This window comes from Pelophylax lessonae (assembly GCF_965119305.1).
Source record: "Pelophylax lessonae genome assembly, contig: HAP1_SCAFFOLD_215, whole genome shotgun sequence".
Classification (NCBI taxonomy): domain Eukaryota; kingdom Metazoa; phylum Chordata; class Amphibia; order Anura; family Ranidae; genus Pelophylax; species Pelophylax lessonae.
This window is the reverse complement of record NW_028120107.1, coordinates 233,810-249,672: the sequence shown is the minus strand read 5'-3', so window position 1 is coordinate 249,672 and position 15,863 is coordinate 233,810.

Genomic DNA, 15,863 nt, shown 5'->3' with positions numbered 1-15,863 from the left:
TGGTCCGGCCACATCTGGAGTATGCTGTCCAGTTCTGGGCACCGGTCCTAAGGAAGGATGTGCTGGAACTGGAGAAAGTCCAGAGAAGGGCAACAAAAATAATTAGGGGAATGGAGGACATCAGCTATGAGGAAAGACTACAAGCACTGAACTTATTCTCTCTGGAGAAGAGACGATTGAGGGGGGATATGATATCAATGTACAAATACTGTACTGGCGACCCTAGCATAAGGAACAAACTATTCAGAGAAAGGGGATACAATAAGACACGTGGCCACTCACTAAAACTAGAGGAAATGCGGTTTAACCTTAAAGTGCGTAAGGGGTTCTTCACTATAAGAGCGGTAAGGATGTGGAATTCTCTTCCACAAGCAGTCGTATCAGCAGGGAGCATTGATCGTTTCAAAAAACTATTAGATGGACACCTGAAAGACCACAACATACAGGGGTATACAATGTACGGTTAAAAGCGGACACACACACACATCATAGGTTGAACTGGATGGACTGATGTCTTTTTTCAACCTCACTAACTATGTAACTATGTAATCATCGTCACTTGTCATCCCATCAGTGATCGTCGTCTGTCACCCCATCAATCATCGTCACCTGTCACCCCATCAGTGATCGTCATCTCTCACCCCATCAATAATCATCACCTGTCACCACATCAGTGATCGTCATCTGTCAACCCATCAATCATCGTCGCCTGTCACCCCATCAGTCATCATCATCTGTCACCCCATCAGTCATCATCACCTGTAACCCCATCAGTCATCGTCATCTGTCGGCCCATCAGTCATCGTCACCTGTCACCCCATCAGTCATCGTCACCTGTCACCCCATCAGTCATCGTCATCTCTCACCCCATCAATAATCATCACCTGTCACCACATCAGTGATCGTCATCTGTCAACCCATCAATCATCGTCGCCTGTCACCCCATCAGTCATCGTCATCTGTCACCCCATCAGTCATCATCACCTGTCACCCCATCAGTCATCGTCATCTGTCACCCCATTAGTCATCGTCACCTGTCACCCCATCAGTCATCGTCACCTGTCAACCCAACAGTCATCGTCATCTGTCAACCCATCAGTGACCGTCACCTGTCAACCCATCAGTCACCTGCCACCCATCAGTGATCATCCGCAGTCAACCGTCACCCGCCGCACAGCCCATCACAACCAGCATGTCAAAAAGGATGTACAGCAGCGAGGAGGCCCTTCAGGTCCTCTCCATTACTGATGAGAGCATCGGGGAGCTCTCATCAGTATCCGAATCCAATTCCGATCCCCGATTCGGAATTTGAAATCGCTAATAGTAGCGGACCGGAGATGGACTCGGACTATTCCTGTACACTTTCCTTTATACAATTTATTTTGGGGTGCAATTTATGCTATATACATGCAACCACTTACTGACCGCCTAACGACTATATACGTTGGTCATTAAAAGCTAAATACTGGGGTTATGGCAGCAGATAGCTGCCATAACCCCGGTATTTTTTTAAACAGCGGGCGGTTGGCTTTCAGATAAGGGTGGTCCCAGTGGCGGATTCGCCGCGGAATTATCCTTACGGTGCAGGGGAAGAGGTCCCCCGCCCCCCCCCCCTCCCGCCGCATCTGAGACGTTTTCCCAGCTTACCGAACCCGTCGGCAGCGGGGAAAACTATCCGGTCCCGGATCCTCAGAGACAGGAATTCGAGTGAAGGCAAGATGGCCCTCACTCGACTCTATGTTCTTGGAGGACCGGAGCTACGTCAAAAGTCGTTGCCTAGAAACCGGTTTAAAGGGCCGCTTTTTTTTTTTCAACAATTTTTTTTTTCTTTTTTAGTGTAGTTGTGAGGTCTTTTTGACCTCAGATCTCTCAATAAAGAGGACCTGTCATGCCTATTTCTATTACAAGGGATGTTTACATTCCATGTAATAGGAATAAAAATGATCCAAACATTTTTTTTTTTAAATCTGTGTAAAATAAAAAAATAATAAATAAAATAAATAGGAAAAAAAAAAAATGAAAGCACCCTGTCCCCGTTAGCTCGCGCGCAGAAGCGAATGCATACGCAAGCCCCGCCCACATATGTAAACGGTGTTCAAACCACACATGTGAAGTATCGCCGCGATCGTTAGAGCGAGAGCAATAATTTGAGCCCTAGACCTCCTCTGTAACTCTAAGCTAGTAACCTGAACAAATTTTTAAAGTGTTGCCTATGGGGATTTTTAAGTACCAATGTTTGGCGCCATTCCGTGAGCGTGCGCAATTTTGAAGCATGACATGTTGGGTATCTAATTACTCGGCGTAACATTATCTTTCACATTTTGGAAAAAAATTGGGCCAAATTTACTGTTTTCTTATATTTTAAATAAAAAAAGTGAATATTTTTCAAAAAAATTGCATTTGGAAGACTGCTGCGCAAATATGGTGTGATAAAAAATATTGCAACAATCTCCATTTTATTCTCTAGGGTCTCTGCTAAAAAAAATATAGAACGTTTGGGGGTTCTAAGTAGTTTTCTAGCAAAAAAAATGATTTTAGCTTGTAAACACCAAGTGTCAAAAATAGGCCCAGTCTTAAAAGTGGATAAATGGACAACTTTGTGTAAATTGCTACTTGATGTTAGGCCTCTGTATGTGGTTAGGCTATGCCAAAGCGTTACACATGTGGTATCACCATGCTCAGGAGGAATAGCAGAATGTATTTTGTGGTGCAATTTTTGATATGCACATGCTATGTGTTGGAAATATTTCATAAATGAACAACTTTGTGTAAAAAAAAATGCATTTTCATTTTCTTTCCACAGTTTCCAAAAACTTGTGGAAAAAATGACACTTTCAAAAGACTCATTATGCCTCAAAAATTATACGTTGGGGTGTTTGCTTTCCAAAATGGGGTCATTTTATGGGGGTTTCCATTGCCCTGGTGCTCCAGGGCCTTCAAAAGTTCGATAGGTTGTCAGGAAATTATATGTGTAATTTATGCTCCTAGAATGCCGGACGGTTCTACTTGGATGTTAGGCCTCTGTATGTGGGCAGGCTGTGAAAAAGTCTCACACATGTGGAATCGCCATACTCAGGAGGAGTAGTAGAATGTGTTTTGGGGTGTAGTTCCTAGTATACATATGCTGTGTGAGAGAAATAACCTGTTAATACGTCAATTTGTAAAAAAAAAAAAATCTTAATTTTGCAAAGAATTGTGGGAAAAAATTACAACTTCAAAAAACTCACCATGCCCCTTATTAAATACCTTGGAATGTCTACTTTCCAAAAAGGGGTCATTTGGGGGGTATTTATACTTTCCTGACTTTTTAGTGTCTCAAGAAATGAGATAGGCCTTCAGTACATCAGGTGTGATCAAGTGTGATCAATTTTCAATGAATAGCACCATAGCTTGTGGACTCTATAACTTTACAAAGACCAAATAATATACACTCATTTGGGTTATTTTTACCAAAGATAAGTAGCAGTATAAATTTTGGCCAAAATTTGTGAAGAAAAATTACTAATTTGCTAAATTTTATGACAGAAACAAAGAAAAATGCGTTTTTTCACAATATTTTCAGTCTTTTTTTATTTATAGCACAAAAAAAAAAATCCAGTAGTGATTAAATACCATCAAAAGAAAGCTCTATTTGTGTGAAGAAAAGGACACTAATTTTTTATGGGTACAGTGTTGCATGACTGAGTAATTGTCATTCAAAGTGTGAGAGCGCTGAAAGCTGAAAATCGGTCTGGGCAGGAAGGGGGTGAAAGTGCATTGTAGGCAAGTGGTTAAACATGTAAAAAATCACAATACACGCCCAAAAGGGGCAACTATTAAAATACATGTCACACATGAGTGATATTATAGGAAATATCACTATGACATTTGTAGCAATTGACGCAGATATTATCCTAATTGCTGGTCACTAGCTGGTTGACCAGCAATTATAGGTGTATAGGTGTTCATGGTGATATTTCCTAAATAAATCAAGTCTGACATTTATTTTAATACTTGCCCCTTTTGGGTGTGTATTGTGATTTTTGACATGTTTAAATAAAGACAATTCTTTATACATTGTCTGTCTCATGTTAGTGCCAATAAAGTCCATCATAGCAGGACTATGTCTTGTTAATTTTGTTAGTATACACTCTACTAGGATGCGGCATTGGTAAAGGTCTCCCTTTTTTTACTTTTCTAAGGTGAAAGCAAGTTCTCGCTAAAGGTGCTTAAAATACTGAATGAACCCTCTCCACACTGCTATACACCCTTCTAGAAAACTTTACATAAAAACAGGGATTTTTAGTTCACATGAATTGTAATGCATTGCAATACATGTTTAAGCTGGCCAACTGCGTCAAAGTAATCCCTCTCTGGCCAGACCTACACTACACTATACTACTCTACACTACACTACTTTGCAATAAGCTAATCCCCTCCACCCTGCCATAATCCCTCTCTCTGTGCGGCCCTGACGGGCTTGCAACTCTCTCTCTGTTTCTTTGGCCTCACCAGGCTCATAGCTCTCTCTCTGTCTCTTTTGCCTCGCCAGGCTCACAGCTCTCTCTTTCTGTCTGCAGCCCAGCCGGGCTTACAGCTCTCTCTCTGTCTCTTTGGCCTCACCAGGCTCACGGCTCTCTCTCTCTCTCTCTGTCTCTCTGTCTCTTTGGCCTCACCGGGCCCACGGCTCTCTCTCTGTCTCTTTAGCCTCATAGCTCTCTCTCTCTGTCTCTTTGGCCTCACCGGGCTCACGGCTCTCTGTCTCTTTGGCCTCACCGGGCTCATGGCTCTCTCTCTGTCTCTTTGGCCTCACCGGGCTCACGGCTCTCTCTGTCTCTTTGGCCTCACCGGGCTCACGGCTCTCTCTCTGTCTCTTTGGCCTCACCGGGCTCACGGCTCTCTCTCTCTGTCTCTTTGGCCTCACCGGGCTCACGGTTCACTCTGTCTCTTTGGCCTCACCAGGCTCATAGCTCTCTCTCTCTGTCTCTTTGGCCTCACCGGGCTCACGGCTCTCTCTCTGTCTCTTTGGCCTCACTGGGCTCACAGCTCTCTCTCTGTCGCCTCGCCGGGCTCACAGCTCTCTCTCTGTCTCTTTTGCCTCTTCGGCTCACAGCTCTCTTTCTGTCTGCAGCCCCGCCGGGCTTACAGCTCTCTCTCTCTCTCTCTGTGGCCGTACCAGGCTCGCAGTTCTCTCTCATCGGCCCTGATATTTGCAGGAATGTAGATATTTATTGTAAACTTCAGTATACCTGTCGGGATTCGAACCCGTGACCAGCCACATCCCATGCAGTAGCCCTGCTTACTAGGCTACAGTCCTCTCTGCACATTCCTCCCTGAAGCCTATTATTCCACCCTAGTCTTGCCAAGCCTTGCTCATCACCCTTGATTCCCCACACCTGGTACTTCCCTATATAAGTCCAGCCCCTTGCACTCCAGCTTGCTGATTATTGAGCTCCTGAGCCTTGATCAAGCTTCTCCTCACCTGCTGCTCTTGCCTATTACCAGAAATCCACTGCTGACCAGGAATTGACTACTGACTACTCTTCTGCTTTGTCCCTACCTACTGAACCCTTCCGATCCCTATTGTCTGACCACGCTTACTGCTGCCCCCCCCCGACCTTTGGCCCGTCTGACTTCTCTCTGGTTATCCCTTGTCTGCTCCTCCACCTCCGGACCGAATCTGCACTCTGCCTGGCTGGGTGATCCTGGGGACCGCGACCTGGTGTTAGCTTGCAGCGCAGTCTATCCCCACCATCAGGGGCTCTAGTGAAAACCAGCTAGCACTTAGTTTCCGCACTTCAGGTGAACCTGTGTCCTCATCAAAGTACTAGGAATAAATCCTGCGAGCGACCCTGAGGCTCTAAATCAATCAGTTATTTGCCGCAGACGCTCCACTTCTCATAATAAAATATATAAATATATAGTGTTGCGCAAATAAAAAATTATTAAATTAATTAAAACAAAGTAAAGGAGAGTGAACCCCTACAACCAAAAGGTTGCACAATGGGTATGTGAAAGTGAAAAATCTTAATTAGATAATAGATGATAAATGAAAATCGAGTAAGTGCCCTCTGAAGCGTGAATCCCAACAACCAAGCAGGCTGTACAACGGGTATATGAAATAAAGTTGATAATGTCTGCTTGGTTGTAGGGGTTCACTCTTCAGAGGGCACTCACTTGCGTTTTTCACATCACTTCATCTATTATCTCATTAAGACGTTTTCTTTTTTATCTTAATTATTTATCTATAGGAGCACTTTTGTATATCATTTTAAAAGTAGTTTTATCATCAACTTTTATTTCACAAATAAGCACTTGATTTTTTACGGCTGCACATCATTTACATTTTTAGGATTATAGAAGATTTTAAGAAGTATTTATCTTTCTATTAGTTTTACTCTTATATTTATGGTTCATCCAGTAGGGACATATTGCGCTGATTCTTCCTTTTCTCTTTGACTTACTTTGTATGTGGTGACACTAAGGAATTAGCTGCGGAGTCCGGGTGCTCCATTTTGCTATCAGCCCCCTCCTTATCCCCGCTCTTTTTTCTAGTGGTAGCACATAGGTTTATTCTCCTATATATTTGTGTATTAAATTAATTAATTTTGTGCTTAAATAATTAAAAATCTAAAATATTCATATGTGTCCATATTTGGACTTTATTTATTGGCTTTTTTGCACTTTGCACACTGGACTTTTATATCTATATATTTTCTCTTTTCTATGAATATTATATTATATATTATATTTTACTTCTTTATTAGCACTACTGGCACTTTAATATTATGTCACTTCATCATTATGAATATTTTGGATTTTTAATTATTTAACCACTTGCCGACCAGTCACGTTGACCGTACTGCGGCAAAGTGGTTCGTTATCGTCCAGCGACGTAGTACTACGTCGCTGGACTCCTCCCCCTGTGGGCGCGCTCCCGCTGTTTTCATTCACAGCGGGAGTTGGGCCAGGGGAGGAGCGGCGGCAATCGCCGCCGCTCTTCCCCGATCGTCGGGGAATCTAGTTTGGAGATCCGCCCGCCTGTGTAAACAGAGCGGGCGGATCTCCTCAGTGACAGGGAGTGACAGATCGCAGTGTTCAGCATAGCTGAATATCCGATCTGTCCCTGACTCACTCAGTCACCTCCCCCCACACACGTCAGTAAGCACCAGGCATACATTAACCCCTCCCTCTCCAATAAAATTAACCCCTTCCCTGCCAGTGTCATTTTTACAGTAACAGTGTATATGTATAGCACTGATTACTGCAGTAATGTCACTGGTAACCCAAAAAGTGTCAAAAATGTCAGTCAAGGGTCCGATCTGTCCACCGCAATGTCGCAGTCCCGCAAAAAAAATCGCAGATCGCCGCCATTACTCGTTAAAAAAAAACACCAAAAATGACAGAAATCTTTCCCTTAGTTAGTAAACGCAACAACTTTTGCGCAAACCAATCAAAATACGCTTATTGTGATTTTTTTTACCAAACATAGGTAGCAGAAAACAAATTGGCCAAAAATTTAAAAAAAAATTAGATTTTTACATTTTTTTGGGGGGGAATTTCATATAAAAAAATGTTAAAAATATTGTTATTTTTTCAAAATAAACGTTCTTTTTTTGTTTATAGTGCAAAAAGTAAAAATCAAATACCACCAAAAGAAAGCTCTGTTTGTGGGAAAAAAAAGGACGTAAATTTCGTTTGGGTACGGTGTCGCACGACCGCGCAATTGTCAGTTAAAGTCGCACAGCGCCGAATCGCAAAAAGTGGCCTGTATGTAAGAAAGCAAAATCCTCCGGTGGTAAAGTGGTTAAGCACAAAATTAATTAATTTAATAATTTTTTATTTGCGCAACACTATATTTATCTAATTAAAGTACTACCTGGTGTCCATCCTGTATCCAGTACAGCTACCACCGTAGCCAACCCGGATTGTCTGACCAGATTTCCTGCACCTACTACCAGGCTGCGGTCCTTGCCACTGGGCTCCACTCCTACCTCCGGCCAGCAGTCCTCTGACTCAGGTGAGCCTGTAGGATTGTAACAATACCACAGCACAGACCTGTAAGGGCAGGGAAGTAGGTGGTCCTGTCTTCCTGTTTCTTAATAACTCACCAGATGTCCTCTGATTTCAGGGATCTAAATAAACAGAAAAGATGTTAAAGATAGAAGACCACATTTGGATTTCGACGGTCAAAGTAAAAAATAAAACCTGGATTTCCAAATTCATCATATTCAAAGTGAAAAAGAAAGTTGTCGACGTCTTCTCCACGGGGCATGTCCCAGAAATCGACCCTCCGGTACACCCTTCTGGGTCCATCCTGTGGAAGAACAACATTAATCACTGCTCTGCAAAGGGGACATGAATTTCTTTGCTCCCTCCATGTTCCAATGCAGCTTGAATGAAATACATGGGAGCAGGGTAGGGTTGTAGTGTCCTCTCCTGCTTCCATTTCACTCAAGCAGATTGTACATGTGGGCAGCTCTTGATACTCCCTGGCCGGTGGTCTGGCTGGTGCTGGCTGGTCCTCAGCAATGATGCGCTCCCTTGGAGATCGACTCCTGTTGGACCTGGCGTTCTCCCGTTGCTGTCGTAGAGCAGTTCTTGACCGTGTGCGATGGGCAATTGGTGAATCCATGCCTGTAATAATAATGGATAGATTTCAGCATTTCTGTCATATAACCTTTTCTATCAGAATTATAAACCTTAAATGACTAGTGCAAATGTCTAATTTTTAACAGATTTCAAGTGTGATAGGTGGCTGTCTCATAGGTAAACCTGAAAATAGGAGATAATTTAACTACTTCAGCCACCGTGATGTACCCGTACGTAGCCAGATTGAAGTGGTTATACCGGGATAGGACCTGCAGCTACAGGCAACATTCCAGTATCTATTTTTTTAACCAGCAATGCTCTTTAATGTAAAAGTGATCCTAGTGGCTAATTTAGTGATAGCTAATTAGCCGCTGGATCGCGTTTACTGGCAGCGGAAGGGGCAATGTGGATTCTCCTGTTCCACTGGGGAGCCCTGGACTGAATCCAGCAGTTCCGCCAGCTAACCATAGGGATGATTGAAGATCGGAACATCCCCAGATCTCTATAAAGAGGACCTGGCACTGCTCCAGCTATCACAAGGGATATTGTTCATCCCTTCTGAGTAGCCATAAAAGTAAACAAAAAAATTGTAAAAAAAATTATTAAAATAAAAAAAAAAAATGGAAATCCCCCCTGTCCCCCCCTGGTCATGCGCAAAGGCAAATGCATATGTAGGTCACACACACACATATATCAATGGCGTTCCCACCGCACATCACACATGAGTTATTGCCTCAAACGTTGTAGCAAGAATATTATATGCAATGATTATAGCGCTAAGTGTCCTGTGTAACACTAAACTGGTAAACTGTAAAGGCTTTTAAAGCATCGTCTATGGATAATTTATTGTGTCGTTCCATTTGTTTGCTCAATTTTAAAGCTTGACATGTTAGGTGTCTATTTACGTGGCTTAACATCATTTATATTTGACCAAACCATTAGGTATTCTACGGTGTTTTTGTGCATTGAAATGCATTATTGCCCTCCAAATAGATTAGCAATTGAAAAACAGCTGCGCAAATACCGTGTGATATAAAAAAACTGCAACACCCACAATTTAATCCTCTCATGCCCCTGCTTTAAAAAAAATGTTTTGGGGTTCTAAGTAATTTTCTAGCAAAAAATGCTGATTTTACATATTTGCATCTGCCAATTTATAACTTACTACATAGTTATGACTACATAGATGGCAGAATTGATACTCGTGCCATTCAAGATATTGGCAGAGGCTCTTTATATACTTGATTATGTTTCTATATTGTATTTTTTAGAGCAATTAAAGTATTGTGTTTACGCCTATGTGCCCGCCTTTACAGGTGATTACATTAACTTGGTACACACCCTCTATTTGTCTTGTAGCACCCTACAGGTAGGTGCTAAGTAAGTATATAGTGGGCCTTGTCTGCCTAACAGCAGGGCTGTGATTTGTTAGGTAGGGTGTCAGGGCTTCCAGATGTGCCTGCTGAAGGGGAAGTATCCCCACTGGCTTCTGTTAGAGGCTTCTCATAGGGCAGTGTGGGAAGCCCAATCAGGGGACACATCCCAGCTTGTAACTACCCCAGAAGGCAGATTAGGCTGTGAATGATTCTGGGAGTGGGTATAAGTTTGGGGGAAGTGCATGACAGGGTGTCTTTGGGGGGAGCAGAGTCCCAGGAAGGAGAGTGCGGCTGTCTCTCCTCCTGTCTGAGGAAGGAGGATGTCGCGGGTTGTCGCCCGAGTATCCAGAGAGTGCTGAGTTGAGCTGAGGGGATCCGGTGTGCCGAGAACCTACGGAGAGAGAGGGGGGGGGGTCCAGTCCCAGGAAAGCCTACACAGGTTGTGAGTACTGCGGATTGTCCCTGGGGGTCTGCCTAGAGTGAGAGGGGACCACTCCGGGAGAGGTTCTGGGATCCAGTGTCAGCTAGTTGTAAAGGGGGTACCTAGGTAGAGGACCCTGAATTTGCAAAGGCAGTACATAGTCAGTGGACCCTGAAGAGTTCAAGGTCAAAGGGGGCACCTGCAGTTTGGGCCCTGAATTGTACAGTGCGTGCCAGTTACAGTGACAGTTATACAGAGTTCTACAATATACTACCTCAAGCTGTGCCAGGCGGGGGAAAGTATTCAGTGACTTTTACTGCACAACAGTATCAGGAGTTCTATGGTTCTCAGTCTTGGATCTACTGGACTATAAGTCAGGGATTCAACACTTCTTCTGCTATACAGAGTGTTCTCAGAGTCAGTGAGCGTTGGCTGGCGCCGGCTGGCGTCAAGGAGGCGCCAACGGGCATTTTCAGGATCAAAGTCCCAATTGTAATTAGTTTGAGCCTAAAGGAGTATCCCACTCATTCCCTTCTCTCATCCCCTTTAATTTATAATAAAAACCCAAAAACAAAGATGCTGGAGTTGTCGCTGCTTCAGTTGTCACACCCAGGGACTCAGCTCACATGGGCTGGAGAGGATTCCGCTACTAATGGCAGACCCACATCAGGCCAGAGGCCTGGAAACCAAGTTGCTACGGTCTAAAGAGTGCTTATGTCCTTTTTCTTTTTTTACTAAATGCACCAGCATTCTCTTTGTATCTCCTGTAATGTACCTGTGGTGAAAAGTGCATTCTTTGTGATATACAGTTTCTCTATAGGTTTTTTTTTTTTTCTTGTGTAAAATTTAGCGGCCTCTCGGCCCCTGGGCCTTAGCGCAGAGAGGCCGCATATTTGCGTGAATTGCAGTCAATATCGCTTTGCAGACAACGGATGTTTGGATGACATGACAGCCAACTACGGTGGTCATGTGATCTTAAGCTATGCCCCACCTCTGGGCATCTTAACCCTTTCATTCCTAAGCCTTTTTTGACACTTGTTGCTTACAAGTTAAAGCCAGTATCTTTTGCTAGAAAATTACCTAGAACCCCCAAACATTTTATATATATATTTCTCTATCATCCATTGACAGACGCAGCTCCATATAATTCTTCACCATTGGGTTATGCTATAATACATCATACTGTATATTTTCTTGAAAACTACACACAAACTAATTTTAGTGCACAAAATTAGACCCAGTTTTTCTGGTAAAATATAAAAGATGGCGCTGTGTCCGGTAATACGTCACCAACACTGAAAATTGCGCACTCCTGTGAAATGGCAACAACTGCGGTACCTGAGATTGTCCATTGGCAACACTTTAAAAGCCTTTATAGGTTATCCGTGGGCTCTGGCACTAGAATGTTTTCTCTCACTATGAGGTTCATAGCGATACCTTACATGTGTGATGCAATCATTCTTTACATATGCATGCCAGACCTAAGCACACAATTGCATTTGGCATGATCATGGGGGCAGGCGGGAGTCATTTAAATTGTTCATTTTTAATAATAATTTTTTTATTCACATTTTTTTTTGTTACACTCTTTTAACCACTTCCTTACCGCTGGGCGTCATATGACATCCAGGGGTTTAGGTGGGGATATCTGAATGATGGGTGCAGATGCAGGCATCATTCAGATAATATTTTTTTCAGCCTGCGATTCCCTTCACCATAAGAACAATCATAGTGGCTGTTCAGTCGTTTGATTGTTCTTATAGGTGGCGGGAGAGGACATCTCCCCCTTCCGCCACCCTCCGGTGCTTCTACTGACTCTCCCGTGCCATCGGCTTGCCGGGGAAGGAATCGGCCGCCGGCGGAAGTACACCATAGAGACTGCTGAGGACCAGATGGTCCCCTGCAGTCTCTTTGACTTTTGAAGGCCAGGGCATGAGGTGATGACGTCACGCCTGGCCTGTCAGTTGTTAATACTGCTGTGACCTCGGTTGTATAGCCGAGATCGTTTTTTTTTATTTCAGGCTTTCCAGCCTGTAGGAGGAATCTGAGGTCTTATTGACCCCAGATCACTCCATAAAGAGAACCTGTCATGCACTATTCCTATTACAAGGGATGTTTACAGTCCTTGTAATAGGAATAAAAGTGATAAAAAAAATAAAATATAAAAAAAAAAATTAAAAAATTAAAGTGCCCTTATCCCCGCCTGCTCACATGCATAAGAGAACGTAAGCGTTCGTCATGGCCACATATGTAATATGTAAATGGCGTTCAATCCATACATGTGAGGTATCGCCGCAAACGTTAGAGTGAGAGCAACAATTCTAGCACAAGACCTCCCCAGTAACTCTAAACTGGTAACCTGTAAACTTTTTTAAAGCATTGCCTATAGAGATTTTTAGGTACCAAGGTTTGGCGTCATTCCACAAGTGTGCGCAATTTTAAAGCCTGACATGTTAGGTATCTATTTACTCGACATAACATAATCTTTCACATTATACAACAAAATTGGGCTAACTGTAGTGTTTTTTTTTTTTTTTTTATTTATGAAAGTTTGTTTTTTCCCATAAGAGCGCATCTGAAAAATTTCTGTGCAAATACCGTGTCGTGTGCCATAAAAAGTTGCAATGACCACCATTTTATTCCCTAGGGTCTCTGCTAAAAAAAAAAATATATAATGTTTGCGGGTTACAAGTAATTTTCTAGCAAAAAAATGATGAATTTTACATGTAGGAGCGGAGTGCCAGAAATGGCCTGGTATGGAAGTGGTTAAAATATATTTTTTCATTCAACTTTATTGCTATTACAAGGGGTGAACAAGACCCCCTGTGATAGCTTTGGCCGGTGACAGGCACTCCTCGTGGAGAAATCAAGGGTCTGTTAGATCGTCGATCCCTCCCCTGCCCTACAAGACAGCTGATCAGACAAAGGACTGATTTTTTTTTTTTTAATACACATTTTGTTTTTTTTTGCTAAAATATAATAGATAATGTTGCATCAGGTAAATAGATACCAAACTTGTCATGTGCATGCTTGTGAAATGGTGACAAACTGCGCTACCTAAAATTGTCCATAGGCAATGCTTTAAAAGCCTTTAAGTGCCGGTTCACATTTCTGCGATGTGGGAACGCTGGGAATATACAGCGTGTTCCCGCATCGCATCCGCACCCCTGGCAGTTCACACTGCCATATGCGACAGGCTGGGGGTGTCAATTAACAGTTAACAACACCCCCAGATCAGATTGCATATCGCAGTGCAATCTGAAAGTTCGCACAGAATCGGATCGCACTAGTGTGAACCACCATGCGATCCGATTCTGCTGCGGACCAAAAAAGGGTCCTGTGCGAGTTAGGTGCGATTGCGGTGCAAATTCAGTCATACAAACTGTACTGCACAGAGATCGCATGTAATTTTAGGAGCAGTGCGCTCCGAATTACATGCGATCTCGGTGATCGCACAAATGTGAACCGGCACTTACAAAAAAAAAAAACAATATTTTTCATTTTCTTCTATATAACATTTCCAAAAAAAGAATAAAACATCAATTTTTTCATCATTTTAGGCCAATTTGTATTCTGTTACATATTCTTGGTAAAAAAAAAAATCCCAATAAGTGCATTTTGATTGCTTTGCGCAAAAGTTATTGCGTCTACAAACCAGGGGAAAGATTTATGTCATTTTTTTTTCTACTAGTAATGGCGGTGATCTGCGATTTTTAGCGGGACTGCGACATTGCGGCAGACAGATTGGACCCCTAACTGTCATTTTTGACACTTTTGGGGGGACCAGTGACATTACTACAGTAATCAGTGCTAAAAATATGCACTGTTACTGTAATAATGACAAGGGCAGGGAAGGGGTTAACCCAGGGGCGATCAAAGGGTTAAGTGTGAGCCTAGGGGAGTGTTTTCTAACTGTATGGGGGATGGGCTTGTGAAATAAACTCAGAGACCTTTGATCCTATATGGGAGAATCACAGGCACTCTGTGAAAATTTCAGAGAGAAGAACGGTCTACTGTCTTTACAACAGCTGACTGGTGTTCTCTATCAGCGGGGAGCCATCGCGGGTGCACAGCAGCAATCGCGGCCGCCGGCCCTGTTGATCGGCATCCCTGCTGCCTAGTGGGGGTGGGTGCGTGCCGGCGGCGGCATGGGCTCTCCCCCCAGGAGTGCTCCCGCAAACCGCTGTACAGGTACGGCGATTGGCGCAGCTGAGCCAGCCTGCCGCAGTATATATGCGATGGGCGGTCGGCAAGTGGTTAAGCAAGCTTTGGGCAGGGCAAACCTAAATCCTAATGAAAATGTCATTTAAACAAGTTGCTAGCAAGCTTCAGCAAGCAACCACCATTTTCCTACACAGCAAGAAGTGCTGAAGCTCCCCCAATTCTACTAGAAGCATGTTTAACCTCTCTGGCGGTCTAATTATGTACAGATTACTGTGCTAAAAGCGCTACATTGTTTTGCATGCAAATCTGTTCTTTTATATTTTAAAACTCACCTTCCCCTGCGATCCCCTGCTGTCCTCCCCTGCCGTCCTCCCCCCGCTGTCCTCCCACTGTCCTCCCGCTGTGTGCTCGGCCGATGCTGACACCTGTCTTTCCGTTCCCTTCCCTGTGAGTGTTGCGACGCAGGGGGGTGGAACCGGCGGCAAATTCAAAAATGTAAATACACTAAATGAAATGATACAAAGTTGTGATCCTAACGGATTACACTGTATCATGCCATTTCACCACAGGATTTCACCTGGTGACTTTTCCAGTGCCCTGCCTGTGCTTTTCCAGTTCTTTGTGCCTGGAAAATAGAGAACGACCATGGCGTCCAAAAAGTTTTCTTTTTGCGCAAAAGCACTTTTAGACGAACTGGAAAACAGCAACAGCGAAACTGAGTTACTTGAAGAACAGAGCGATAGCGATTCATGGGAAAATTCGTCATCAGGTACGGAAAGTGACGACAGCGACGATTCTGATGTCTCTTTCTGGCGCAAAACTCTGTTGAAAATTCTGAAGAATCATTTGATATACTTCCCAAATTCCACAAGCTATGTGCTAGGAAGAGACATCAGAATCGTCGCTGTCGTCACTTTCCGTACCCGATGACGAATTTTCCCACAAATCGCTATCGCTTAGTTCTTCAAGTAACTCCGTTTCGCTGTCGCTGTTTTCCAGTTCGTCTAAAAGTGCTTTTGCGCAAAAAGAACACTTTTTGGACGCCATGGTCGTTCTCTATTTTCCAGGTACAAAGAACTGGAAAAGCACAGGCAGGGCACTGGAAAAGTCACCCGGTGAAATTCTGTGGTTAAATGGGATGATACAGTGTAATCCGTTAGGATCACAGCTTTGTATCATGTCATTTGGTGTATTTACACTTGAATTTGCCGCCGGTTCCACCCCCCCCCCCCCCTGCGTCGCAACGCTCGCAGGGAAGAGAACCGGAAGGCAAGTGCCAGCAATCGGCCGAGCACAGAGCGGGGAGAGAGTATGAGGACGACCGGGAGGAT